Raw genomic sequence first — 16345 nt, 5'->3', positions numbered from 1 at the left:
CAGAAACAATTACATCACTATCCACTTGTCTCACATTTAAAGATGGTTTAATACATTTTAAAGTAAATTTAATACATTTAGTTTTCTTACTATTCAATAATAGGTTATTGATACGGAACCAATGAACCACACACGAAATCGCATCATTCACTTCGTCATAGACTTGTAGTTGTCGTTTAATTTTAAATAATAAAGATGTATCATCTGCGAATAATACGACCTCGTGTCGGGACTCAATAAAACTAGGTAAATCGTTTATATATATTAGAAATAAAAAAGGACCCAAAATGGAACCCTGAGGTACACCCATTTTCAACAAGGTGCCTGAAGATCTATTACCTTTCACATCTACTGTTTGTATCCGTCCTGATAAATAGGAAGTAATAAGTTCCAATGCACCATCCCTAATACCATAGTGATGTAGTTTCCTCACCAATGTTTCATGTTCAACACAGTCAAATGCTTTGGATAAGTCACAGAAAATTCCAAGACAATCATGCGATTCCTCCCAAGATTTAAAAATATTTTTGACTAGATAAGCACCTGCATCAGTTGTAGAGCGACCCCTGGTAAACCCGAATTGTTTATTATGAAGCAGGTTATTTGAATTAAAATGTCATAAAAGTTGTGTCAAAATAATTTTTTCAAAAATTTTACTCAACGTAGGGAGTACTGAAATAGGTCTATAGTTAGAGGGGTCATCAGTACTACCAGATTTAAAAAGAGGAATCACTTTACTATGTTTCATTAAGTCAGGAAATACACCACACCTAATACAATCATTAAAAATACTAACAAGATGAGGAGCAATAATGTCTATAATTCATTTTAAAATGCAATTCTTAATTCTACCTCTTGCATCAAGTTTTCTTATGGTAGCCCTTTCGAATACAGTAACTTAACATTAACAGGGGCGTGAGCTCATTTTCTTATATGACACAATAAAAATATGTAGATTAAAAATAGGACTTCATAGTTTTATGATCCAGAAAGTCAGTCAACATAGAAAAATGAACATTAAATGGTCATATTTTGTTCATGCAATCCTTAATCTGTTGGTGTAATACGAAAAAATCTGTTCAATTAAATCGATAACATATTGACCTGCCACGTTCTTCCGAACGTTGGCAGTGAAATAAAAAATCAAGTAGGCTTTGGTGTAAACGCTTTTATAGCAAATAATTGAAGTCTGAACAGGGCTCCGTGGCTAATTCCAGTAGAAGGCGTGTCTTGAAGTTAATTTATGCGACTATAACTCACGAACACTGACCGCTGGTCAATAGGTAATTTAGATGTTCCGAACAACATTGTCGTAATAAGAACGAGTCTTGCCGAACATATTTTATATTGCTATCAAACTGTGCACAAGGCTTTGGATATTATCGTTTTGCGACACTGCAATTGTCAGAAATGCGATGGCAATGCTTTACAAGCTAAGGTTCGTTCAAAGAATAACATCTCAATTTCAGTGGCAGATTTAATCTAGATACAAGTTTTCAGTGTTCACGCAACATAATATGATGAACGACAGGTCGTTAACTACTGAATATACGTATAGAGCTTTATTTTGTGATAGATTAGAAAAATTAAAAAAAAAAACAGCTACGAACAGCGGAAGGCAACTAATGTATATATAGTATGGGAGTGGATTCCTGCTAAAACATAACGGAATGTATAAAGTTTAAATAAGAGTTACTTTAAGGTTACAAAGTAAGTGATTGTGTTGCCACCGGTGTGGATGATATCTGATGAGTCAGTATTTTTTGTTCTTGAACACTTGAAAGCGTAATTTAAAGCAGATTTATCTTTAACAAGGAACGCCATGTGGTTTTTGTCAATGTATAACTAGAACTCAAGTATGTAAAGTTAGTGTAATTATAATGTGCCACTTGGAATATTAACTTAGTTTATTGCGATGAAATGTTGAACTATAATAGTACCTATGTACTTTTATGTTTCGCAGAATTCACATAGACTATCAGAAATATTCTGTTTGAATTTTCATTTTCATTAAAGACGCAATTCATTTCCTCGTATTTTATAACTTCAGCGTCAGATTGTGTGCTTCCTGAACGAACATAAAATACAACCTAAATTCAAAAATTATCTTCCAGTGTTTCTTTAAATATCTTAAAATAATATATTTTTAAAGCCAAGTAAGTCGGCATTTTATATCTACACCTCCGTCTTATTAACAGTTAAGTAAAACATCTAAAGGGCGTTTCTCATCTTATTTTAAACGCCTGATTTCTCAAAAATATTTCACGCAAAATTATCTCTTCTACGATAAAACGGAAGGTACATTTCAGGTTATGGTTTTGAGGTGCATAACATTATTCGTTTTTGTTTATAAGACGCTCTGGCTTAAACGAAAAAGCTCATAATGTACACAAGAAATGGCCTCATGTGGCAGTTTGTTATGAAGTTTATAGTGTAGCCAGCACGGTTCTAGTTACATGTTTATTGATAGAAAAAAAGACGAAGATCGTATGTGTAATAATTTAGGAGATTGAATCACATCTGATAAAAGATTACGGAAGAAAATATAATGGACGACGGTAATTGGATAGTTACATATATCAAGTTTATGAGATGTAGGTGGTGGTACTGCTATGATAAACGGTACGGGTAACGTGAAACAGTTCGTCGGAATGTTATTAGAGATTTTATTAAAGCTACAACTCGTAAAGCAGATCGTACGAGAACCGCTCCGCCATTTACTGTCCCTCGTGTTCTTATTTTAATTTGTGATCTGCTGAAATAATTAATGTTCATGATCTGAACTAGCTATTATTACTTTTGAATTACATTTATTGAGACAAAAACCGACCTATTGGTCGAAACGACTTCGAATACTTCTTTTGAATTAAAATGTTGTTTTCAAATCTGTTTGTTGGAAATGAAGCGTCTTAAGGGAATCCAGAGGTCGCATAGAGGTAGCCATGCGCTCATAAAATGTATGTTTTATGGAAATATAAGATCCTTTTGAACGTGAATTTACAAAGCTTATTGCCTTTGCCTCATCTCGATGTAATCTCCTGGCCGTGGGTGTTTACTCATACAGATTAGTTACATGAAATTACACTAGAATAATTCTTGGGAATATGTCAAAAGGACTACAGTACTCACAACCGTTTTAGCTTAACCTAAAAATATACTTTAAAGGATTATTGACGCTCATGGAAATCAGCAATTGATGTGGTACAGGGCACTCAGGACTCTTTTCAAACTTCGTTTGAAGAAGGGTATGTTATAGCGCTCATTAGACACTATGGAGTGCATGATGGTATGAAGCCCAAGCATGTATGGTAGGTAAGGAGCTTTGGATGAACACAGCGCTTGTATGAATCGATGAAGTCCTTTGCTTTGGCGAGTGTTGTGATGGTAAATTGGAGATGATAAGAACAACTCAAACAAATCCCCAGATCTCTCCCCATGGAACACACAAGTGAATCAAACACTATGAGAACCAAAGAGGTTCCAAGCGCTACCAAGAACTACTTCTTCATTATACTGTCACGGCAGTAGCTGGTACTTAGCAGCCCCGGCCCAGAGATTAGTAGAGAGAGGGAGAGAAAGAGTACTATTCCATGCGAGGAATGAAGGATTACTTGTGGCTCGCGGGGAAGATCCGGCGAGAAATTCAGCGAGCTGATGTTTGGGTTAGGTTGCACATCGAACTTTTTGCCGAGTTCGACGAGTACGGTTACCGGGCTGATTGCTGTAATAGAAATTACTATCAAATGGTTCCAATACTGAATACCGCTTAAAATGTCTACTCGAAATTTTTTCATTTTGGAATTGCAGCGCCTTTACAAATAGGCTTTTTATCGCAGTGAATTACTGTCTCTTCAACGGTTTGGTTTGAACTAAATTTTAGTCACTGCACTGAGTTAAATTATTTTAAATAATTTTTGAAGTTATACTTCTTTAGGCGCGTTATGAAAAATTTATGAGAGTGAAATTTTACAATGCGCGCGCACCGTAACGCAAAATTAACAGAATGAAGTTGCCCACTCAATCGCTCATTACAATACGACCGACGTAACTTGGCGAGTCTGAATATAGCCGCAGGTGAACTTTCCGAACCGTACCGAGAATTACCGAATTTATATGATGTCAAGAAAAGAGATGTCCAATATGCGTGTTTGAGGATGTTGTTTAATCGATTTTTTTTCAAATTGATTAAAATTTAAATAAAAAAAAAGAAACAAATTTAATAAATAAAGTATAACTTCTTACGCGCGTACATAAGTACACGCACCCTTTTTTATTGTTTTGTACAGTTTTAATAATTCAGTGGATATTTAATTTTTTTTAATTTATTAAAGAAATATCTACTTTCACAAAAATAAGCAGATGATCGAAATTTTAATTAAGTACACTCGTTTATGATCAACTTGTCAAGATACTGCGATTTCAGAATTTTAAATGAGCGCCATTATTGAATTGTATTCGGTTCGTGTCATTTCGATATAATAGTTACGTAAACGGAACAAATCGAATGCATATAAATGAATCCTTTATCGGAAGCAATCAAAGTTTGATAGCGATCGAATAGGCATGAAGCTAGCAAGCGAAATACTCGAAATAGCAGGCATTACTTCCGAATTCTCAACTGAGGACGAATCGAATCGATAGTCGATACCAATAAAATGAAGTCGATTCGCGAATACATAAAACGGCGGATTCAAGTCTTGCGCTCTTTATATAAAAGCTAGGAGAGAAGGGTTCCCGCTTTTATTGCAGAGAATTTGCATATAAAGTAACCATTGAAGAAAAGCGATCTCCGTTTGGCTCCATGTTTTTTTTGTATTCATTGTTGCAAAGGCCGCAAGCTCACATTTCGTTTTATGGTTCATGATGCTTTCTTAGCGTTTAAATAAATAATGGTATCAACAGTTTTTTTTTATCAATGATTTATTTGTGAAATACCTTAATATTGTGACGTCGGACTGTTAATTATGTTTATAACGGTCGTAAACCTTAAGATTTCTGTTTGGTTTGCTTCAATAATTCAAACGTTTGTTTTCTTTTTACAGATTAATGGATTGGCAGCCGACGCGACTTTACCAATAGAAACTAACTGGCAAGTAAAAGTATAATTTACATATCAAAGGCATTAAACTTTGTCTGAGAGTCGTAAACCGTACGCTTTATACATAAAAATTATGACAAAAAACATAAACAAAACGAAGAACTGACCGCTGGGCGTTTTCCGACGATACTCAATAAAAATGATATTTAATTGAATTCGATAAGGTTTCGTGTCGAGGAGGCTAATAAACTGTCTTTATTATTATTGTGTTAGGTCGGCCTCGCGATAAATATAACCCGTACGTATCTCTACGGTTCTCTTTATCCCAAGTAAATGCTTGCTGTGATTTCGTCTGCGCACGAAACTAGTTTTCTTATCTAATTTATTGTCACTACGAGAACTTTTATAGCACTTGTAGTGTAGCAGCCAAAATAAATTACGTATGTATGCCTTCAAGAGCACTGTAATTACTTTTCATTAATATTTAACCCATTACGTTTTAAACGTATTTTAGTTCATTTGAAATCGACTAGACGGTAAATGGATATAACAAATTATTAGAATACTAATCCTTATTTAATATTAACGCTATTATCATTTAATCGCTATTAAACGATCAATAAATAACACCTAAGAATCTTAAAAGTCGCACATTAAATGACTTCTTTTTTTTTAATTCTGTTAAATAAAAATCTGTATTACATTGTGTGTGTGTTCTTGTCGTAAATATTGTATTTAAATTATTTTTGAAATCTATATAAGTGAGTGAGTCATAAAATAATGTTTTTCAGAATTTTCAAATTATTGAATCACAATGTAAAACTGCATCCACAGAGTAGCGAGTGCGTTTTGTCCAAGAGCGAAATAAAAGTCGCGACCCAGTACAATGGCGTTTAAGTGATAGTTATGGCACTTTTTATAGGCAGTTAGATTTATTTTTACTGCACTGTTTGTTTTAATACGTATTCCGCGAGTCGAGAGGTCGCGACAATTGCTTTCTCATTCATTTATGCGCTGACGTACAAATTGATTATGCCTTTTTTATAGTGTATTAATGATGTGAACGATACTTACACGTTATTTTATGGTTTGCAATCGAGATTTATTCTGTCTAGCATAGTGCGAGTCTTGTGATATGACTCAGAAAAGCTGATACGGTCCTGGTAGATAAATTCCATAATATTTTTCTGAGATAATCAAATTGCAGGTAAAATTAAAGTGAGTGTTTATTATGATGCGGAAACTACTATGGATAATTGTAACGTGATTACTAGGAGGAATATCACGCGACGCATCAAAGTTCGAATGGAATGTGAACGTTATTCAACTATATAATAAAATTATTTTTTTGATTATCAGTACTGAAGTATCTTTTCTAAATATGTTGATACGTTAAAATCCTTAAAACGTACATAAAAGATAATTACGTATTAAAAATATAAATGCTACAGCGTTGAAACCTGCTTCGTAGAAATATCTATATTGTTTTACGTGTATCTGCGTTTTCTCCAACCCCGTTTAGGGTAAAATTTATGTAGGTATCTAATTGGTATCCTACCGTCATCCGGGACCCCCAATCGGCTTTCATTAGAGCCAGTATGACAGGACGTAGGTCGGCCCCGTGGTCCTAATCACAAAATATAGGGCAATAAAATGGACCGGTGGAGAGCCGACTTAATCAAATTGTCGGAATGACCACTGGACGCAGACTCCATCATGTGGCTTATGTTTTCGTTATATAGTTTTTGTTTTCCTTTTGTTTAACGTTCATAGTAAGTGTATTTGGGTGTTTTAATGTTAATGACATATGGAAGTAGGCAATGATGAAATACTAAAAGCTGGATTTTAACTGAATTAAAAACACAAAAAATAACAATCAGATTCGTGTAATTATTTGAACGCCATTAAAAACATTAAAAAACAAAAAAAATAATTTTCACAGTGGATATATTAGGCAATGTTTTACTGTTTCCCCTCAATGAAAATTAATATTTCATTTGTTTTTTGCCAAAGTCATCGATTATTAAGGTAATGTCTATTTGGAACTACTTTTTAAATTTCTGTCTCAATCCTGTCACGTTTGTGTGTGTGACTTCATCGCAAAACCAATATAGATGTATAAATCATTCGACGTTTCCAGTTCATACCGTTATCTAAAAACAAAGATCGCATCAAAAATTCAGCATGTGACTCTCGGGATGTATCCAATAAATCAGTTTTACAGCATTCCCGTGTCATTTCAGTCGTCGAACGGCATAAAATGATAATTTTAGTGCGCTCCCCTTCCGTCTCCAGGAGTTTACGACAATTGTGAAATGTATCGACAGTTCGGGTGTCACCTTTAACTTTGACCAACACACGTGTTGCAGTATGAAAATAATAAATTTTCTTATTTCGTGAGCTTTAGAGTTCAGTTTTCCGCGAAATTCCCGCAGATCAATTTTGAATCATGAGCAACATATGGTGCCTTACTTTCCCCTCGCTTCTCTCATTTCATGACAAGATATTTTAAGAAAGGTATTCTTAAGTCATCAATCTTCCACGCAAATTCATTGTTAGATGCAAAATACAGGCGTAGAAAACGAGTTCTCCAACACAGTGTAATTTTTGATTGTGCCTACCTGTCAGCTAAACTAGCAAACAATATCTTCCCAACTTGGCTTTCAATATCTCTAATTAAACAGATTTATTATTTAGTTTTTATATATTTTTTTGTTTATGTTGTAATAGTTACAGGAACAGTTTATAATTAAATGCCAACTACATTAGAAAATCAATACATTCATTTATATTTATATTGCCTTGTAAATTAATAAATAGAAAATTTTAAAGCGTCACTTGTAATTTATAATAGTTGCAATTAGTGTGCCTTATTATAATTACAAAGCATCCGCAGTACACTAGAACATAATTTGCGACCTGTCCAGATTAATACTTGAGTCTAGGTAATAAATTAATCATTATGTCCTTATTCCGAGGCAAGGTTAACCCGTCACCTGCACGTTGTATTTATATTCATACTTATGCACAATAGCTATATGACTTATCAGATTTTAAGCATAGGCGTAGTTATCTACGTAGTCGTAGTCATAATTAAAACTACTTTTACGGTTTAATCTCTCGTTTATGCGTTCCTAAGTCTTTCATCGGATTATGAACTTGGTACAGTGACTATTCTAGTACTAGTACCTATGTTTAGTAGGGAAAGTTCCTGTGTTTATATCAGAAACGTCCAAAAACATTGATTTCTTGTAACTTGCAGTAGGCACGCGAGAGGTTTCAAGAAATCAATGCTTTTGACACAATTAGCAATAGCTAGAGTGGAACGTGACCGGATTTTACTAGTTACATACAAAATGTTTAACAATCACGCTTCATATATTAGATGTATAAATTACATTGCGTTTAGTCAATTGCGAACATTTAGTGAAACGGTTAATTAGTAATTTTGTAAATTACAAACGGGTTACTTATTCGAGTGCCAACATCAATTAGTGAAACACGTCGTAAATATAAAACGAACAATGCCTAATTAACATTTTAATATGTATTGCTTCGAATTAACAAAAGCGCCGCATGATTCGAAAGAAGCGATTATTAATGTTTGTACAAAAATATGGTAATTTCTATTCAATACGATCGCAGCCAAAAATTTTACTTTCTACACAGATACCAAACAATCTTTAAAGAATTTAAATGTTGAATAGTATTTTATTTCAGAACTAAACGCTTTCATTCATTTTTAGTAAATCTATATTTTAATAGACGATTTAAAATCTTTTTGATCCTTTTTTGAGTACATCGCATGCACGAAGAAGTTTGAAGTGTTTTAAAGTTTAAATGAAGAAACACTGCTGATAGACAAAATTTATGTCGTACATGCAGCATTTATTGTTAACGTAACACTAACTATTTTATACCTTTTAACGAGCAATTCTTGTATATATATATAATCTGAATCTCGGAAACGGCTTCAACGATTTTCATAAAATTTTAGTATACAGAGGATTTCGGGGGCGATAAATCGATCTAGCTACGATTTATTTTCAGAAAATGTAGTTTTATTCGTGTTTTCAATAATCAACTCTTCCCGACATCTATTGTCGAATAATAATACTATTTTTCATAATTTCAACTAACTGCTTTAAAGACCCAATAACACTAATGCTATTTCAGCAAATGCCGTTGTTAAGCCACTTATAAAAAAAAAACGAGCAAGGCTCGGTCATCGTCTATTTACTATTATAACGTAACTAACATAAAATAATTATGAATGAATGCGTAGAAGAGTAGGTTCCATTTAATTATGGGTAAATAAAGTATTTGGTTCAACTTAGGACATCAGGAAGAGTTAAAAAATGAACACTGCAGATTTATTATAGCGAATTTATTATTGCATAAATTAAATTGAAAAAAAATTTTTTTTTTTATTGCCCTTGTAGGCAGACGTGCACATGGCTCACCTGGTGGTGAGTGGTTACCATCACCCATAGACTTCAGCAATGGCGGAGCCAAGCCGCTGCCTACCGTAATTTATTTGAGCAGAAAGAGATTTTTGTAGCTTCTAACATCCGTGGCTTTATAGGTAAGATGAATGGTTTAAGCCTTAAAGTGCATAATACTTTATCAAATTGTTATAGACTGATTTGTGTGATGAATGAATGTTACAATGAAAGACAAAACGATTATTTCTTACCAACGATATGGCATATTGCTATTTCATACTATCGTGCCAATTTCAACCGAAGTGATATGCGTTTTTTTTGAATGCTAGTACTGCGTATTTGGTGCGATTGAAACATTTAGTTCATCTTACACGGTGGGATAACACCTAAACTGTGTTGTCTATGAAGCTAATTCATATTCACGCCATCAGTTTGTGAAAAATGTATTATGTTGATCTTTTATTGATCTACCAGTGAGTGTAATGCGTGAACTTCAATTATACGTAACGCAATCTCGTGTTTCAGTAGAAAAGTTAAAGCGAAGAAATAGCAGTTTATTAAAAGCACATAAAAGCCTCACTATCACGGCCTTAAGCTGCTATAGGCCTGACAAATGAACCTACGCAAGGGTTGCTCGCGACAATTGCTCATTTTACAACATCGTTTCACTTTTACTGCTATAAACGTTCACCATAAAACTTTGACCGTTGCACAGCACGGTCACACTCCAGGAGTGCTGTTTGGTTACTATTTAAGATTTATGGTCAGGCCATAGGTCGGTATTCGAATAGATTAGTGTTTTTATACCTAACAGTTCAATGTTAAAGTACCTACGTGTCATAATATGTTCTTGTTTTTATATCATTAATATTTTATGAACGTTTTAAATGTATGTTGTGTACGGCGGGAATCGCGTTGTAAAAAACTGCTTAAACTAAAATTCATGTAGTGAATTTGTACATGTAAGTAGTAAGCATTTTATAATTTACGTTTTGCTGGTGATAAATCTTTTTTGAAATAATATTCAAGATTAGTAAATCTTTGTTTCAAAATAATTGATTGTGGTTAGTTAGGAAAATTAACTAGAATATGTCGTGAAATCTTTTTTATTTATTGCTTAGTTGGGTGGATGAGCTCACAGCCCACCTGGTGTTAAGTGGTTACTGGAGCCCATAGACATCTACAACGTAAATGCGCCACCCACCTTGAGATATAAGTTCTAAGGTCTCAGTATAGTAAAACGGCTGCCCCACCCTTCAAACCGAAACGCATTCTGCTTCACGGCAGAAATAGGCAGGACAGTGGTGCCTACTCGTGCGGACTCACAAGTGGTCCTACCACCAGTAATTACGCGAATTATAATTTTGCGGGTTTGATTTTTATTACACGATGTTATTCCTTCATCGTGGAAGTCAATCGTGAACATTTGTCAATTACGTATTTCATTAGAAAATCATTCAGTCAATTGGTACCCGCCTGCGGGATTGGAACACCGGGCATCGCTAGATACGAATGCACCGGACGTCTTATCCTTTCGGCCACGACGACACCAAATTATCTCCTTTGTTTAAGCATAGCTGTCTTTGTGATCATGATCAATTCCTATCCAAATATTATAATTGGTTTACTTTGGACAACTTTGAAATTAAATTAGGACTATGTTCGGAAATGCAGTGAAGAATAGGTAGGTTCTAAAGCTAGCTCAGACCGACGCTCAGTAATGCAGACCTGTTCTTCTAGTTATAATTCTAATAAAATCTATGAGTTTTATAATGTAAGTATACCTCGTTTCGTTCGTATTCTCATCCAACATTTTAAATTTTAATCATTCCTGTGTCATTAATCAAGAATGTAGTTAAGTATTACTTAAGGGTAGGCGCGTCCTAATGACAAGGATTAAGACGTAAAGATACGGCCTCATTACAGCCCTTAGGGTCCTCATGCATCTATGGAGGAACGTTCATTAAGTACTAGGGAGGCGTACAATGAAACTCATTTAATGACGCCTCCTTCAATTATAGGTATAGTAAAAGAGCACAAATAGCTGCATTGTTCTTTGGGTGTGTAGTCAATTAATTGTAAAATAATTAAGTAGTCTTCAGCAAATAGATTCTATTGCATGAATAAAGTTTTCATTCATTGAGTATACATTTAAATACTTGATATTATGTATAATATCTGAATTATATTTAATTGTCATTCACATCTTTAAAATAAGTTGTGTATAAGACTAGCCGTACTCGCCCGCTTCCCTGGGCATTTAAAATTAACATTATTATTTATTGTCATTATTATTAAGAAGTCCAACACTCATATAAATATTAGTCTATTCATTATGTATTTTCTACATGGATACCAAGTTTCAAGTCAATCGGATGCATGGGTTCAATAGTTATAACGGAACATGCGTAAAAACCACTGTAAATTTATATATTAGTATAGATATATGGGACAAACGACAAGAAGTAAAACAATATTGATAGTATTTTTTGAGTATAACTATACGTTACGTTCCCAGTTAAATAAGTTAAATAATCGTTATAATAATAATGATTCCATTCGGAATATTGCTTAAATTTAATTTCATTCGGAACGTGAGTTCCGTTTCTAAGAACGTTCCCGCTTACTGGGAGGCTAGCATTCTGATACGATTACAAATAAAAAAGCTTGTCGTGAACCTGTCGGGTCACGCACACACGCGCCGGTATCGTATCGGTGCCGATCGTGACTCGTGAGCGAGTATGGATTAGCGGGCTGCCCGCCGAGCGAACGTCACAAAATGGCGGCCGTAAAAGCAAGTGAACAGTGAGTTACGGTCGGATGCGGGGGCATCGGGGGAACTGAGAGGGGGTACGCCGCCACCAATGGCGTATCGCTGAGCAATGCGCGTTTCTCTCGCCAACTCTGCTCTTTCTTTTATGGACGTCGTTGTTTTTCTCAGGCGTACTTTTCCTGTTTTTTTTTTTTTTTCGTTGAGGAAAAAGGTTTTGTTTTCTTTGTAGCGGGGTTGGATACATTGTATTTTAATTATTCTTTTGCGTGTCTTGATCAATTCCCTAATTTTTTTTTATTTTTTGGGTTTACACTCTATGATGTTTGTAGAAATTCTGGATACGTTTTGTGCATTAACATAAAAGGAACGTGTCGTCTAGATATTCGTTTGGTAATTTACTGCTTTGTGAAACAAAGCTCAGACATTAATTTAAGTTTAAATTAAGAAATCAGTATTTTTTTATTGCGTGCAATAGGTGAACGAGCCCATGCATCTGGTGGTAAGTATTTGGCTTTGGAATGAGCTCCCTTCTACTATGTTTCCCGAGCGCTATGACATGTCCTGCTTCAAACGAGGTTTGTGGAGAGTATTTAACGGTAGGTAGCAGGTTAGCCCTGCCCCTGCGATTGCTGACGTCCATGGGCGACGGTAACCACTCGCCATCAGGTGAGCCGTATGCTCGTCTGCTTACATGAGCAATAAAAAAAGTAGTTACGTGAGCTTGAATACATCACAATGTGAGTGCTGCCTTTCACCGCCCAATACGAGTTCGATGCTTTAAATTTTCCGTTATGCTAAATATCTTTGATTTACGGAACAAAGAATCATAAATATTAATTAATCCTTAACATTAAAAATAATTATAAAATCATTCAGTATAAATTTAAAATTATAATTTTTAATCTTAGGTATACCTAAAGCTTCAGGTTCCATAATTCATACAAGTTTCTAATAATGATTCAGAGCTATGTTGTTTTTTATTGAAAAACTAAATGTTTAGTATTTTATTACAAAATAACGACTGTACCTACCTACTTGATTTCAAGAGTTTTTTTTTAAATATTATTTGCTCAGTTTGAAATGTATCTGTCTATATCTATACTGTAATGTAACCATTCAACGTCACTTTCATAATCTTCATGACGTCCGTATAACTTCAAGATATGTATGTGCAAGCATCAAAGACAATAGAACAAGTTAATTACATTGGCCTAATATCTTGACCGGTGCAACAAAATAGGTATTATAGTTTATATAATTCGGCTTGCCATTTAATCTTGTTTTTATTTATTTATTTAAAATACATTCACATATCTCTTTTTTGCGTAAAATTTGAGAAGAAAATGAGGCCTCTATAGGTATGTACTAATTGTTTTTATTGTATCAAACGGAATTAATATTGTAAGAGTCAAAAGCGGATAGCTTTGTTTGCTTTCATTTACAAAGCCCGAAGAAATTTCTATTTGTATTGCGACAATAAAAAACGCCGTTTCTCCTCACAAAACAAGTAAACAAAAATAAATGAGTCAACACTTAATCCTACACAGTAATAAAAAGTAAAAAGTTATAAGGACGGGAACTCATCAGGAAAGTTGCACTGTAATAATTTACTTAAGACGTTGCCATAGTCTTGTAATATCTCCGTCTGACATATTTATTGTTTTCGGAGGGGTGCTTGAGGCGGGTCGGCGCTATCCCGAGGGGAGGACAGTGTGCTCGGGAAGAAACTGACAAAACGTCAGATAAAGATAAAATTTCCAAGGAAAAAATACGGTCTTCTATTTCAAAACCTCTTTTGAGAATTTCATTTTTTCTGATTAAGTTTTGTACAATAAAAAAAAAGAATTTGATACAGATTGAAACTGATTAGAGATAAAATAGTGTAATTTTAACACAGTATTTTATCTGTAATCAGTTTGAATTGAGTTATACTTTTTGACGTTACGTGTTCATAGTCCTGCGAATTAATCTACTGGCTTCAATTAAAATGTTACGACTTTTGATTTCGATCGAGTGTAGGCTTTTTTTGTTTACGCATGACATCATTCCATACCATTTATTTAAGATTTTTTTGTTATTAGCTTTTATGTTCCCATGAGTACATAAAAAGCCCTTTAAAAATACATAACTGCTTATTTAAAGACGTTGCAATTGTTGATTTTACACTATTTTGAATCCAAACATTGTTTTAAAAATTTGGGTGCAATATTTTTTGATCATTGTATCATTTTAAATCGTTCTATTTTTGCCATTAAGTCGTCGTATGTTCCAGTTTGAACTATATAGGTCAGTCATCATTTCAATTCTTTTTCAAATTTTCACTTGGAAAACGCATTTAAGGAAATCATCATCATCATCATCAACAGCCCACAGTCGTCCACTGCTGGACATAGGCCTCTCCCAATCCACACCGCTGAGCCACTTTTTTAATATTGGTAAAAAATAAAAACCGGGTAGGTAGGTACTTTCGTATATTTTCATCTAAACGAAAATTACAAACTTCGCAGTCTGAAACTTTATATACATTAGAAGTCGAATGGTTTTACGACCGATCGGATCTGTGTTTCATAATTGGAAGTAATATTAAGTTCATGCTACTTAATGATTATATATCTACGGTCATTAAGATCAGCTAGGGCCTAAAATCAATCAGGTATAAAGAGGTATTTAAGATAAGTAATGGCACTAAAGTTCGAAGTTCAAAGCTATATGTTTTTATACAAATTATTATTGTCTGCTTTTTTCTCACTTAGAAAAAACTTGAATTATCTTTTCATAAGTGTCACTATGCATTTTGTTACCAAGTAGGTAATTCTAATGATAAAAGCGTATTGAAATTTTCTCCACTTGTCAACACATTTAATTTTGACTTCATTATACATAAGATAGACTGTTATGAAATTAGTTTCCATCGATATCTAAATGTTGAGCTATAGAACAAAATATTTTTAGCGTAATCTCTGTTCAAACTGCAAATTTATTATGATTACATTTTTCCCAATAACTTTCACTGTGTACCTAAAATTATACAGGAAGCCAATCTTAACCTATAGTACTGTTATTCTTTGAGTAAATCTATATATAAGGGTGTGTTTATACAGGCATTTGTCAGCTGCGAAGTAAAATTAAAAAGCGGACGGAAAACCGTGTTTTGTTAGGGTCGCCATATAACTTTTTAAAACAAGGATGTACATACACGCCACGTAGGCGACTTTCTGTCCTAAGTATATGTTAAGTATAACTTGTAAAATATTAGTTTTATGAAATATGATGTTTGCATGGTTCATTTAAGAAAAAAATGTTAAGCACTTTTCTTTAAACAATTCACATTTATGGTAACGAACTACATTTGATCAAAATACTAATTTGTTTTACCTCCCGCATTCAACTGCCTGTCCAAACTAAGATGGTATAAACACTATAAAAATCTAGATTGTATTATTGTCCCACATCTGGCAGCCCTGTTCGGTTGGTGTACAGGCGTGGGGCGGCGAGGTCATCGACCGCCGCCCGCGCCGCTCTGAAATATCGTCTTGCAATACTTAATCTCATCTGAACTAAGCTTTATAAGCGTTTGTTATAAAATTTTAACTAAACGTACCCCTTAACATATGACTAATAGATGCTTAATTTAGTTAATTTGACTGTTGTTAGAAAATATCAGATTGAATTTGCATTTTCAGGACCAAATCCGTTTCATTTATTTTATATTTTATAATTATGTGCTGAAAATGTGTCTGTATAACATAGCGTATGTTTTAAAGCTATTTAAAGTGTAATGTTGCACAGAGTAAACATTTACATTACTTATGATGCTTACATTCGAGGAAAATTTCGTCATTAAGAAAAATATAATATAAAATTATAATTTCGACCCGCCAGTGTCTTAAAAATTGTAATTTACACTTTTAAATCGTAAAGTATCTTAATAATTTATGGGGAATTAAATTGCATGACGTTTCTGTGCATGTAAAGTGTCATCGACTTTAAACTTACGTTTTTCCCCTGGGCAAGTTAAGAAATTAACGATATTATAATTTCAGTTTTTTGTCCTTGTTAACTTACTCGCTACTACGAGTATAACGGTTT

At 33.9% G+C, this 16345-nt stretch overlaps 1 protein-coding gene across 1 annotated transcript in view; it reads left to right on the top strand.

Moving 5' to 3' along the window:
• Positions 1-16345, top strand: part of Abd-b (abdominal B) — a 107287-nt gene that overhangs the window by 28161 nt on the left and 62781 nt on the right. The window contains exon 2 of the mRNA XM_062668872.1: positions 5043-5089. The gene's annotated coding sequence lies outside the window, so the exon portion shown is untranslated. The remainder of the gene's footprint in view (positions 1-5042; positions 5090-16345) is intronic.

The sequence above is a fragment of the Bombyx mori genome, chromosome 6 (genome assembly GCF_030269925.1).
Source record: "Bombyx mori chromosome 6, ASM3026992v2".
Classification (NCBI taxonomy): Eukaryota; Metazoa; Arthropoda; class Insecta; order Lepidoptera; family Bombycidae; genus Bombyx; species Bombyx mori.
The sequence above is the reverse complement of the archived record's forward strand: the minus strand, read 5'-3'. Positions and strand labels throughout refer to the sequence as shown.